Below are 13557 nucleotides of genomic sequence, written 5' to 3'. Positions count from 1 at the left end.
TCTTCTCATTAAAAATTCAAAAATAAAAAAAAATATATTTCCCTTACTTCACTCATAAATTTCAAAATTTTGAATTGATTTAGGCAAATATTTTCAAAATTTTGTTGTTTCTTATTAATCAAGTCAAAATTTCAATTTAAAAATTCTATCTTTTTCAAATCATTTTCAAAAATCAATTTTTTTTCATTTTTTCTTAATATTTTTGAAAATTTCAAAGATTGATTTTCAAATCTTTTTCTTAATTTTATCTCATATTTTCGAAATTACTACTGACATTTAATGTTTAGATTCAAAAATTTTCAAGTTGTTACTTGCCTATTAAGAAAGGTTCAATCTTTAAATTCTAAAATCATATCTTTTAGTTTCTTGTTAGTCAAGTAATCAGCTTTAATTTTAAAAATCAAATCTTTTTAATTTCCAATTCAAATCTTTTTCAAAATGAATTTTCAATCATATCTTTTTCAAAATCAATTTCAAAATCCTTCCTAACTTCTTATCTTTTCAAAATTGATTTTCAAATCTTTTTCAATTAACTACTTGACTTTTTGTTTGATTTTAAAAAGGTTTCTATTTCAATCATATCTTTTTCAAAACCACCTAACTACTTTTCTCTCTCCAATTTTCAAAAATCACTAACCACTTTTTCAAAAATCTTTTTAATTAATTAATTTATTTAGTTTTCAAATTACTTTTATTTCTCTTCTTAAATTTCGAATTTTAACTTCTAATTAAAATAAAAACAAAAATATTTTTCTTCTTTTTTAATTTAAAATTCGAATTCTCTCTCTATCTCATCTCTTTCTATTTATTTATTTATTTACTAACACTTCTCTTTTTCTTATAATTCGAACCCTCTCTCCCTTTCTGTGTTCGAATTCTTCACATTCTCTCTTCTTCATTCTACTCTTCTATTCTTCTACTCACATAAAGGAATCTCTATACTGTGACATAGAGGATTCCTATTCTTTTCTGTTCTCTTCTTTTTTTATATGAGCAGGAGCAAGGATAAGAACATTCTTGTTGAAGCTAATCCGAAACCTGAAAGGACTCTAAAGAGGAAGCTAAGAGAAGCTAAGGCACAACACTCTGGAGAGGACCTGACAGAATTTTTCGAAAAAGAAGAAGAGATGGCCGAACCCAACAACAATGGTGTAGATGCAAGGAAGATGCTTGGTGACTTTATTGCACCCTCTTCTGACTTCTGTGGAAGGAGCATCTCAATTCCTGCAATTGGAGCAAACAACTTTGAGCTTATGCCTCAATTAGTTTCTCTAATGCAGCAGAATTGCAAGTTTCATGGACTTCCATTGGAAGATCCTCATCAGTTCTTAGCTGAATTCTTACAAATATGTGACACTATTAAGACTAATGGGGTTAATTCTGAGGTCTACAGACTTATGCTTTTTCCCTTTTGCTGTAAGAGACAGAGCTAGGACATGGTTGGACTCACAACCTAAAAAAAGCCTGAACTCTTGGGAAAAGTTGGTCAATACTTTCTTGGCCAAATTCTTTCCACCTCAAAAGTTGAGAAAGCTTAGAGTGGAAGTCCAAACCTTCATACAGAAGGAAGGTGAATCCCTCTATGAGGCTTGGGAAAGATACAAGCAATTAATCAGAAGGTGTCCTTTTGACATGCTTTCAGAATGGAGCATCTTATGTATATTCTATGATGGTCTATCTAAATTGTCCAAGATGTCATTGGATCACTCTACTGGTGGTTCTCTTCATCTGAAGAAGACGCCTATAGAAGCTCAGGAACTCATTGAAATGGTTGCAAATAACCAGTTCATGTATACTTCTGAAAGAAATCCAGTGAATAATGGGACAACTCAGAAGAAAGGAGTTCTTGAGATTGATACTCTGAATGCCATATTGGCTCAGAACAAAATATTGACTCAGCAAATCAATATGATTTCTCAGAGTCTGACTGAAATGCAAGCTGCATCAGGCAGTACTAAAGAAGCTTCCCCTAAAGGAGAAGCTTATGACCCTAAGAATCCTGCAATGGAAGAGGTGAATTACATGGGAGAATCCTATGGAAATACTTATAATCCTTCATGGAGAAATCATCCTAATTTCTCATGGAAGGATCAGCAGAAGCCTAATCAAGGTTTCAATAATAATAATGGTGGAAGAAATAGGTTTGGCAATAGCAAAACTTTCCCATCATCTTCTCAGCAATAGACAGAGAATTCTAAGCAGAACCTCTCTGACTTAGCAACCATAGTCTCTGATCTAACTAAGACCACTCAAAGTTTCATGACTGAAACAAGGTCTTCCATTAGGAACTTGGAGGCATAAGTGGGTCAGCTGAGTAAAAGAGTTACTGAAATCCCTCCTAGTACTCTCCCAAGCAACACAGAAGAGATTCCAAAAAGAGAGTGCAAGGCCATCAATATATCCAACATGGCCGAATGCACAGAGGAGGGAAAGGCAGTGATTTCCACTGAGGAAGACATCAATGGACGTCCACTGGCCACTAAGGAGTTCCCTATTGAGGAACCAAAGGAATTTGAGGCTCATATAGAGACCATAGAGATTCCACTGAACTTACTGTTGCCATTCATGAGCTCTGATGAGTATTCTTCCTCTGAAGAGGATGAAGATATTATTGAAGAGCAAGTTGCTCAGTATTTAGGAGCAATCATGAAGATGAATGCCAAGTTATTTGGTAATGAGACTTGGGAGGATGAACCTCCATTGCTCATCAATGAACTAAATACCTTGGTTCAACAGAAATTATCTCAGAAGAAACCGGATCCCGAAAAGTTCTTAATACCTTGTGCCATAGGCACCATGACCTTCAAAAAGGCTTTGTGTGACCTTGGTTCAAGTATAAACCTCATGCCACTCTCTGTAATGGAGAAACTAGGGATCTTTGAGGTACAAGCTGCAAGAATCTCACTAGAGATGGCAGACAATTCAAGGAAATAGGCTTATGGACTTGTAGAGGATGTCTTAGTGAAGGTTGAAGGCTTTTACATCCCTGCTGATTTCATAATCCTAGACACTGGGAAGGATGAAGATGAATCCATCATCCTTGGAAGACCCTTCCTAGCCACAGCAAAAGCTGTGATTGATGTGGACATAGGAGAGTTAGTCCTTCAAAATAAGGACTACCTTGTGTTTAAGGCTCAAAGATCTTCTTCTATAACCATGGAGAGGAAGCATGAAAAGCTTCTCTCAGTACAGAGTCAAATAGAGCCCCCACACTCAACTTCTAAGTTTGGTGTTGGGAGGCCAACATCAAGCTCTGAGTCTCTGTGAAGCTCTCTAAGAGCTCACTGTTAAGCTATTGACATTAAGGAAGCGCTTGTTGGGAGGCAACCCAATGTTATTTAATTATATTTATTTATTTTCCATTGTTATTCTATATTTTCCTTAGGTTGATGATCATGTGAAGTCATAAAAACAACTGCAAAATTAAAGCAAAATGAAAAATAACATGAAAAATAGCACACCCTGGAGGACAGGCTTACTGGCGTTTAAACGCCAGTAAGGATAGCAGAATGGGCGTTTAACGCCAGAAATGGGCAGTAGACTGGCATTTAACGCCAGTAAAGGTAGCAGAGCTGGCGTTAAATGCCAGAATTGGCACACAATGGGCGTTTGAACTCCAGAATGGTGCAGGGAGCAGAATTCCTTGACACCTTAGGATCTATGGACCCCACAGGATCCCTACCTACCCCACCTCTTCTTCTCTCATCTTCACACCTTTCCATAACACTCTTCCCCAAATACCCTTGACCAATCCCATCAATAACTCTTCCCCAAATACCCTTCACCTATCAAATCCTACCTTCTTCCCTATATCATCTTCACTACTCACATCTATCCATCATAAAACCCCACCTACCTCACCATTCAAATTCAAACTATTTCCCTTCCAAACCCACCCCTTCATGACCGAATCCCCTCTCTCTCCTACCCTATAAATACCCCTCCTTAAAACCTTTAATTTTACACTTCATACACGCTTAACCCCCTTGGCCGAACCCACTCCTCACCTCTATCTCCTCTATTTCTTCTTCTTCTACTCTTTTCTTTCTTCTTTTGCTCGAGGACGAGAAAATCTTTTAAGTTTGGTGTGGAAAAAGCTCTGCTTTTTATCTTTTCATAACCACTAATGGCACCTAAGATCGGAGAAACCTCTAGAAAGAGGAAAGGGAAGGCAATAGCTTCCACCTCTGAGTCATGGGAGATGGAGAGATTCATCTCAAAGGTCCATCAACCGGTCTGAAGTTACAGTAGACCGGGCTATCATGATCCATAGTATCATGATTGGAGAGGAAGTAGAAGTTCATGAGATCATACCTCTAGAACTCTACAAGGTGGCGGACAAGCCCTCTACTTTGGCAAGATTAGCCTTCCCTCATCTCATCTGTACCCTATGCAATTCAGCTGGAATTGTCATAGAGGAAGACATCCTCATTGAAGGAGACAAGCCCATCACTAAGAAGAAGATGGAGCAAACAAGAGAGCCCACTCATGGACCTCAATAAGAGCATAAGAAAATTCCTCATCAAGAAATCTCTGAGATGCCTCAAGGGATGCATTTTTCTCCACAAAACTATTGGGAGCAAATTAACACCTCCTTATGAGAATTAAGTTCCAACATGGGACAACTAAGGATGGAGCACCAAGAGCATTCCATCATCCTCCATGAAATTAGAGAGGACCAAAGAGCCATGAAAGAGGAGCAACAAAGGCAAGGAAGAAACATAGAGGAGCTCAAGCACTCCATATGATCTTCAAGAAGAAGAACTAGCCGCCATCACTAAGGTGGACCCGTTCTTTAATTTCCTTGTTCTTATTTTTCTGTTTTTCAAAAATTATGCTTTATGCTTTGTCTATGTTTGTGTCTTTATTACATGATCATTAGTGTCTAGTGTATATGTCTTAAAGCTATGAATGTCCTATGAATCCTTCACCTTTCTTAAATGAAAAATGTTTTTAATTGCAAAAGAACAAGAAGTATATGATTTCGAACTCTATCTTGAAATTAGTTTAATTATTTTGATGTGGTGGCAACACCTTTTGTTTTCTGAATGAATGCTTGAACAGTGCATATTTTTGAATTTGTTGTTTATGAATATTAAAATTGTTGGCTCTTAAAAGAATAATGAAAAAAGAGAAATGTTATTGATAATCTGAAAAATCATAAAATTGATTCTTGAAGAAAGAAAAAGCAGTGAATAGACAAAGCTTGCGAAAAAAATATGAAAAAAAAATTGGCGAAAAAAAATAATAAAGAAAAAGAAAGAAAGAAAAAGAAAAAGCAAGCAGAAAAAGCCAATAACCCTTTAAACCAAAAGGCAAGGGTAAAAAAAAAGGATTCAAGGCTTTGAGCATTAATGGATAGGAGGGCCCACAGGAATAAAATCCTGGCCTAAGCGGCTAAATCAAGCTGTCCCTAACCTTGTGCTTGTGGCGTGAAGGTGTCAAGTGAAAAGTTTGAGACTGAGCGGTTAAAGTCGTGGTCTAAAGCAAAAAGAGTGTGCTTAAGAGCTCTGGGCACCTCTAACTGGGGACTCTAGCAAAGCTGAGTCACAATCTGAAAAGGTTCACCTAGTTATATGTCTGTGGCATTTATGTATCCGGTGGTAATACTGGAAAATAAACTGCTTAAGGTCACGGCCAAGACTCATAAAGTAGTTGTGTTCAAGAATCAACATACTGAACTAAGAGAATCAATAACACTATCTGAATTCTGAGTTCCTATAGATGCCAATTATTCTGAACTTCAAAGGATAAAATGAGATGGCAAAACTGTTCAGAAGCAAAAAGGCTATAAGTCCCGCTCATCTAATTGAAGGTAATCTTCATTGATAAGTTTGGAATTCATTGTATATTCTCTTCTTTTTATCCTATTTTGTTTTCAGTTGCTTGGGGACAAGCAACAATTTAAGTTTGGTGTTGTGATGAGTGGATAATTTATACCCTTTTTGGCATTGTTTTTACATAGTTTTTAGTATGTTTTAATTACTTTTTATTATATTTTTATTAGTTTTTATTCAAAAATTACATTTCTGGACTTTACTATGAGTTTGTGTGTTTTTCTGTGATTTCAGGTATTTTCTGGCTGAAATTGAGGGACCTGAGCAAAAATCTGATTCAGAGGCTGAAAAAGGACTGCAGATGCTGTTGGATTCTGACCTCCCTGCACTCGAAGTGGATTTTCTGGAGCTACAGAAGCCCAATTGGCGCGCTTTTAATTGCGTTGAAAAGTAGACATCCTGGACTTTCCATCAATATATAATAACTCCCAAACTGGCACCAAAGCTGCCGTTTAACTCCAGGAACAACCTATGCACAAAAAAGCTTCAATGCTCAGCCCAAGCACACACCAAGTGGGCTCCGAAAATAGATTTCTGCACTATCTGTACTTAGTTACTCATTTTCTGTAAATCCTAGTTACTAGTTTAGTATAAAAACTACTTTTAGAGGTTTATTTTAAATCCTTTTTGATCAGATTAGGTCTTTTGACCATCTTTTGATCGTTGTACACGTTATGGAGGCTAGCCTCACGGCCATGCCTAGACCTTTTTCACTTATGTATTTTCTACAGTGGAGTTTCTACACCCCATAGATTAAGGTGTGTAGCTCTACTGTTCTTCATGAATTAATGCAATTACTACTGTTTTTCCTTCAATTCACGCCTACTTCTTCTCCAAGATATACTCTCGTACTTAATTTAGTTAAGTCAGAATGAAGGGGTGACCCGTGACAATCACCCAATCTTCGTTACTCGCTTAGCCAAGGTCGCGTGCCTGACAACCACAAAGCGATCTACATGATGTTCAACGTAGTCATTAGACGACAGCTAGAGTATACTCTCTTGGATATCTAATACACGAATCCGTGAGATTAGTATCTTCGTGGTATAGGCTAGAACAGTTGGCAGCATTCTTGAGATCCAGAAAGTCTAAACCTTGTCTGTGGTATTCCGAGTAGGATCTGGGAAGGGATGACTGTAAAGAGCTTCAAACCTGCGAATGTGGGGTGCAAGTGACACTGCGCAAAAGGACAATGGTCCTATTCCAACGCTAACGGGAACCGACAGATAATTAGCCGTGCGGTGACAGCGCATATGGATTTGTTTTCATCCGAGAGGATCATACAGCTTGCCATGGAAGGAGGTAACGCATGGTTGGTAGAAAGCAATAGGAAAGCTGAAGTTCTGAAGCAACAAAGCATCTCCAGACGCTTATCTGAAATTTCCACCAATGAATTACATAAGTATTTCTATCTTATTTTATATTTTATTTATATTTTAATTATCAAAACCTCATAACCATTTGAATCCGCCTGACTGAGATTTACAAGGATGACCATAGCTTGCTTCAAGCCGACAATCTCTATGGGATCGACCCTTACTCACGTAAGGTATTACTCGGACGACCCAGTGCACTTGCTGGTTAGTTACGCAGAGTTGTGAAGAAGTGTTGAGATTACGTTATGCGCACCAAGTTTTTGGAGCCGTAGCCAGAGAGCAAACAATTCGCGTACCAGAAAGCCAATAACGTAGGAGTCAAGCCATGCACCTAAGCAGAGGACTTGGCATGCCATGCCCGAGGGCCTGTCATGCCCCAACATTATCGCCTGGGACAGGGCGTACGACACCGTGAAGGAGAAGTACTTTGCGTGTCATGCCAAGCCCTAGGCGTGCCATGCCCTATGAATTATAGCATGGGCGTGCCACGGGACAATCCAAGTGTTCCATGACTTGGCAAGGCCAAGCCTCTGGAAGCATATCAACAAGAAGGGCGTGCCACGCCAAGGAGCGGGCGTGCTACGCCCTAGTCAATTTAAACCCCTGGGAGCCATTCAAATTCAAGAGTGTGCCACGTGAAGAAGGGAACATGCCACGCCCTAGCCTAATTCAAGCCCTGGGAGTGTTTTCCAATTTCGGCGTGCCACGAGAAGTTTGGGCATGCCACACTAGCTCCAAAATTTTCCTTGTCTAGTATTGATTTATCACAAGCCCAACCTTGATGATTTGGTTTTAATTTAAAGATTAAAGAAGATTCTGTAGTTAATTAGTTTTGAATTTCTTTTGATTATATTTTGAAATTTAAGCTTTGAATTAGTTAGAGATTATTTTAATTATTCTAATTAAGTTAAGATTAGAATTTGAATTTGAATTAGAAGAAACTTAGGTATATGATGAGCGGATATTTTATACACTTTTTGGCATCATTTTCATATAGTTTTTAGTATATTTTATTCAGTTTTCATTTAATTTTCATAGGTTTTAGTGTTAAAATCACATTTTTAGATTCTACTATGAGTTTTTATGTTTTTTATGCAATTTCAGTTATTTTCTGGCTGAAATTGAGGAGCTGGAGCAGAAGTCTGATTCAGAGATAGAGAAAGCACTGCAGATGCTGGCCGGATCTGACCTCCCTGCATTCGGAAGAGATTTTCTGGAGTTACAGAAGTTCAAATGGAGAATTCTTAATGGATTTGGAAAGCTGACTTCCAGAGCTTTCCAGAAATATATAATATTCTATACTTTGCTTCGGATTAGAAGGCCTAAAACTGGCATCCAAAGCCAGCTACCTGCCCCTTTCCAGGTGTCCAGCGCCCAAAGAGCAGAGCCCAACGTCCAAACGCCCAGAGAGGATCCCTAGCCAGCGTTCAACGCCCTAGGAGCCTCATAGCACGTGGATCTCATCAAAACTCAGCCCTAATACTCACCAAGTGGGCCCCAGAAGTGGATTTTAGCACTAGATAGACTATTTTACCTTACTAGTCATCTGTTTAGTATTTAAAGTGTATTTTACAATTCTCCATGAGGAGAGACACACATCATTCAGCATATTTTAGAGTTTTACATTGTATTTTCTTTCAGTATGAGTTTCTAAACCTCCTAGGTTGATGGGAGGAACCCTGCCGAGTCCTATGAATTAATAAAAGTATTACTGTTTCTTCTCCGATCCGTGTTTGATTTATTTCTAAGATGTATACTCACTCTTCAACTTGGTGAATAGGATGATCAGTGACAATCAGCTCTGTTCATCATACTAAGATGAACGTGCCTGACAAACACCCGCGTCTACTTAGGTTCGTGTGAATACGTGACTGGAAAGCACGAACCAACAGCTATGTTTATACATCTCTCAGATAGTTAATCCATGACTTCGTTGGGGACTTCTCGAGACACCAGTTCAGTCAATTTCCAGGGAGATTAGGGTCTCCGTGGTATAGACTAGAATCCAAAAAAGCAGTATCCTCTTATCCGGAAGATTCGACATTGTCTGTAGCATTTTGAGTAGGATCACTAGAAGAATGAACTGCTAGAGCTTCACCCTTCGTCAGATTGGATGACCACGGCCAATGGCGTTCAATCTGTAGCAGAGGAGATCAATAACCACGGCCCATGGGGTTGCTCACATATAGCCTGCCATAGAAGAAGTCATTCACAAGCAGAGAAGACAGATACCAGAGTTAATTCAGAAAGGCAAAGCAACTCCAATCCTTTACCTTATTCTTATTACTGATTTTAATCCAAATACAACTTATGAATAGTTTCCCCTTATCATAAAAACATAACCTTCTGATTTCGCCTGACTAAGACCTGCAAGATAACAATAGCTTGCTTCAAGCCAACAATCCTCGTGGGATCGACCCTAACTCGCTCAGGTATTACTTGGACGACCCAATGTACTTGCTGGTACAGCTGTACGAAAGTGTGGGGATTCGTGCACCAGTATAATAAGTGAATTACATTCATAGAGAAAGACACCCAATTTCCTCTGCAAACTTTTCATCTTTGTATTTCTGCATTCTCCATGAGTCACTAATTTTTTGTCAAAGGGTTAAGAGCTCTGTTTTTGTTTTCTATAAATTATTAATCTAAGTTTTCTTCTATTTTAAGGCTTGCATTGATATGTTTATGATTGAGTATTTCATTCTTCATCCTTAAAGGATTAGTAGTGCCGGCAGGTGTGCTAATCCTGTTTTAAATTCGTCTGACTCGATAGAGCTTATATCTGAATTGTGCTTGAAAACTCTTTCACATGGCTTTCTAGATTGACTAGACATAGCATTTTTAATGTGTGCAACACAATACATGACTTTTTATTACCCTAATTTTGCATACGTGTCATATAATCCAGATTAGGACAATTTTCAAAAAATTGTGTTTCTGCATAAGATTCAATTAGATAGGAGTAGTTTGGATAAGTGACATATAATCCGACCTGAGGATTATTCTTGAATCATATAAGGAATTGAATCGGTTTTTGCACTTAACCTTTTTGGTTAATCAATTGGCCAAGACATTCCCTGTTCATTAATTGAGGAGAAAATGAAGAGCCAAGACGTTAGAAATTGGTTAATTAAGATTCGTCGTGAATGATCTTTTCTTACTTTGAACAGAGAAAACAAAGTTTGATTCTTCTAAATACTTAAGAATTTCCAAAACCCTTAGCTTTCCCATGATATATAGTTTCCTCCAACAATCCTACGTACTACCTCAAGCCATTCAACACCCAAGCGTTCAAGTTTCTTCAAGCCCTTTACTTTTCCAACAAGTCTTCAAGATTTCAGCATTCAACAATTTCAAGTTTTATTGATCTAATTAATATTTTAATTCGATATTTGTGTGCTCAATCCGTTAATCTTCGTGGGATTGATATCTACTCACTGTGGTATTACTTGAACGATCCAGTGCACTTGTTGGTATCCGTTAGCTTCACTTTTTGCTCATCAAGTGTTTAGCGCCGTTGCCGGGGATTAGTTGAGATTGACATCATACTTTGGGTTAAATTACTAAATTAAATCCTAGTTTTATTTTTGTTTTCATTTTTGTTTAATTTCTTTTCACTATTAGGGTTTTTATTGAGTTTTGTATTCTTTCAGCACTAAGGTTTTATAGATTTTACTATTTATTTAAGCACTGTGTCTTTAAAATTAAGTTTGGTGTTATCTGTTGGCATTATTAATTCATCTTCTATTGCCTTATCTTAAGTTTCTTCCCACTGGTGCCTTGATTTGTCTCTTTTATTCATGTAGGGAAGTGACAATCCTGAAGAGTCTTGTCAATACGACTCTAAAATTGAAGGGTGTGATAATTCTGAAGATTGCTTTCAATACGATCCTGAAATTGATCAGACTCTATCCCGATTAAGAAAAGAAGCAAGAGCCAGGTAAGAAGAAGCGAGAAAAAAGATGGCTGAAGGACAAAATAATACAAGGAGGACTCTTGGAGATTTCACCACTCTCACCACTGATAGTTGTGGTAGTAGCATAGTGCGATTGGCTATTGAGTCAATAATTTTAAGTTGAAGCCTTCTCTCATTCATATTGCACAGTGGAACCAATTCAGTGGAAACCGCAATAGGACCTGAATGTGCATATATCTAGTTTTCTACAGATATGTGACACAGCCAAGATTAATGGAGTCTCTGTAGAGGCCATAAGACTACGGTTGTTCCCATTCTCCTTTAGAGATAGAGCCAAGAAATGGCTACAATCTCAATCCTTGGGGAGTATAACAACTTGGAATAACATGGTGAACAAGTTCCTGACCAAGTACTTTCCTCTACAAAAGCTAGCAAGATGAGGAATGACATTCACACGTTCACTCAAAAAGAGAGAGAATTACTCTATGATGGAGAGATATCAAGAGATGCTAAGGAAGTATCTCCATCATGCCTTCCCTGAATGGTTGCAACTTCACACATTCTATGATGGAGTGTCTCAAGCCTCAAGGATTTTAATTGATTCCTCAGCTGGAGGATCATTGTACCAGAAGACACTTGAAAAAGCTTTGGAGTTGACAGAAACAGTGGCTAATAACCACTACATGTATGACAGTGAGAGGACAATGAAGAAAGGGGTCATGGGACTAGACACTTTGGATGCTCTACGGGCTTAAAATAAAGCCATGTCTCAACAACTCAATTCACTTACTAAAAAAATGGGTAGCATGCAAGTCTCAGCTGTGAGGATACAAGCCACTACATGTAACTTGTGTAGAGGAGGCCATCAAGATGAAGAATGTGAACTAATAAAAAGTGACCAACCTTCCCAAGAGCAAGTAAATTACATGGACAAGTTCTCAAAGAATCCATAAAATGATCCATTCTCAAAGACATATAATCCAAGTTGGAGGAACCGTCCAAATTTTGGATGGAAAAATCAAGGACAGAGGAACTTCAATACTCCATACCAACAAAGAGCATCTTCAACACAACCACAAAACCACCAAAAGTCCTTTATCGAAGCTGCCTTAGAAAATTTGACTAAGTCAACATCTGAATTTTTTCAACAAACTAAGGAGTTCATAATGAAGACAAGAGTTAATTTCAAAAATCAAGAGGCCTCAATAGGAAATTTAGAGTTGTAAGTGGGGCAAATAGCAAAACAAATGGTAGAGAGACCCAAACTCCTTCCCTAGTGACACAATTCTTAATCCTAGAGAGGAGTGCAAGGCCATTAATCTGAGAAATAGAAAGGTAGTTGGCAAGGAATCCACAACAAGCAAGAGAGATGAAGAGCCATACAAGAAGGAGAATGAGAACCAAGAAGAAGAAGTTCACACTCCCTCACCTCAAGCCCAAGAGAAGTCACCAGGAAGAAGGCATATGCTCCTAAAATTCTATTCCCACAAAGGTTGCAAAAGGAGGCTCAACAGCAATAATATTCCAAGTTCCTAGAGGTGTTCAAGAAAGTACAAATCAACATCCCATTTGTAGAGGCCTTGGAACAAATACCTTTTTATGCAAAATCCATGAAGGAGTTGCTAACCAAGAAGAGGACCCTCAAGAAAGATGAAACTATAGTTCTCATCAAGGAATACAGTGCCATTATTCAAACTTCAAAAGAAGCTACCTCATAAATTGAAGGATCCAAGAGTTTCTAAATCCCATGCATTATTGGGAAAGCATTATGTGACTTAGGAGCAAACATCAACTTAATGCCACTATTCATGATGAAGAAGATGCAAATAGAGGAAGTTAAACCCACAAGAATATCTCTCTAACTAGCTGACAGGTCAATAAAATTCCCTCATGGAGTGGTGAAAAAATTTCTATTTAAAGTAGGAAATTTTATATTCTTATAGATTTTGTTATTCTTGATATAAAAGAGAGTGATGGTGCCTCCATCATTCTAGGAAGACATTTTCTAGCCACTGGATGTGCACTTATAGATGTTCAAATGGGAGAGTTGACACTAAGGATCCATATTAAGCAATTAAGTTACAATGTCTTCAAGACCATGCAACATCCTAGTGAGACAGAGAATTGCATGAAAATTGACCTAATTTATGTGTTAGTGGAAGAAACCATTGAAGGGAGATTGCTTACCGACATTCTTAAAGATCATCAACCTATGGAGTTAGAAAACAATGAAGAGCCAATAGAGGAAAAGGTCACAGGGGGCAAATATGGAAGGAGGTCATAGACTTCACTCAAACGGATGATGAAAGACATCATGAATTTTCAGAAAGATACAAGAAGATACTAAAGAAGAACCCACACCATGAATTACCCAAGGGATTCCAAGTTTTATTCTTCTATGATGGTGTCTCCGTGGACTACAAAGCCA

General features: G+C 37.9%; 1 non-coding gene across 1 annotated transcript; it reads right to left on the bottom strand.

The window, feature by feature from the left end:
- Positions 1 to 1530: 1530 nt before the first annotated feature.
- LOC112745746 (small nucleolar RNA R71) lies at positions 1531 to 1638 on the bottom strand. The gene has a single exon (XR_003173659.1). It is a non-coding gene; the product is annotated as a small nucleolar RNA R71 (small nucleolar RNA).
- Between the last annotated feature and the right edge of the window lie 11919 nt (positions 1639 to 13557).

This window comes from Arachis hypogaea, chromosome 14 (genome assembly GCF_003086295.3).
Source record: "Arachis hypogaea cultivar Tifrunner chromosome 14, arahy.Tifrunner.gnm2.J5K5, whole genome shotgun sequence".
NCBI lineage: Eukaryota > Viridiplantae > Streptophyta > Magnoliopsida > Fabales > Fabaceae > Arachis > Arachis hypogaea.
The sequence above is the reverse complement of the archived record's forward strand: the minus strand, read 5'-3'. Positions and strand labels throughout refer to the sequence as shown.